This window comes from Etheostoma cragini, chromosome 23 (genome assembly GCF_013103735.1).
Source record: "Etheostoma cragini isolate CJK2018 chromosome 23, CSU_Ecrag_1.0, whole genome shotgun sequence".
NCBI classification, from domain to species: domain Eukaryota; kingdom Metazoa; phylum Chordata; class Actinopteri; order Perciformes; family Percidae; genus Etheostoma; species Etheostoma cragini.
Genome location: NC_048429.1, coordinates 17,095,807 through 17,096,204, shown reverse-complemented (window position 1 = coordinate 17,096,204; position 398 = coordinate 17,095,807).

Below are 398 nucleotides of genomic sequence, written 5' to 3'. Positions count from 1 at the left end.
CATTATGGATTTGCAGATGGCCTTTTTGTGGGTAAGGAAAGCCGGAACAATGTTGCTGAAGCTTCTTTAGCCACTGGGGCTTGTTGGCATGCCAGCACTTCCTACAGGACTTGCAGGTGAGACGTGAGGCTACAATATAGTGCTGGTCGCTGGTGCCAACGCCGGAAGAAGCTACCTGAGGGTTAGGACAATCATGAAGGCAGGGCAAGATTTGATTGAGCTCAGTCTTCTTTCAAATTTTCTGCTGTAGGTGCCCTACATCCTGATCATTGCCAGTAACAGAGGCTGCAGGCTGGTTTGGGACATCTAAAGGGACAGAAGTACCTGACTCATTTCCGTTTCCTGTACTGGTTTCCTGTGCTTGTGTGTTGACAAGGCGTTGCTGCTCACTCAATACT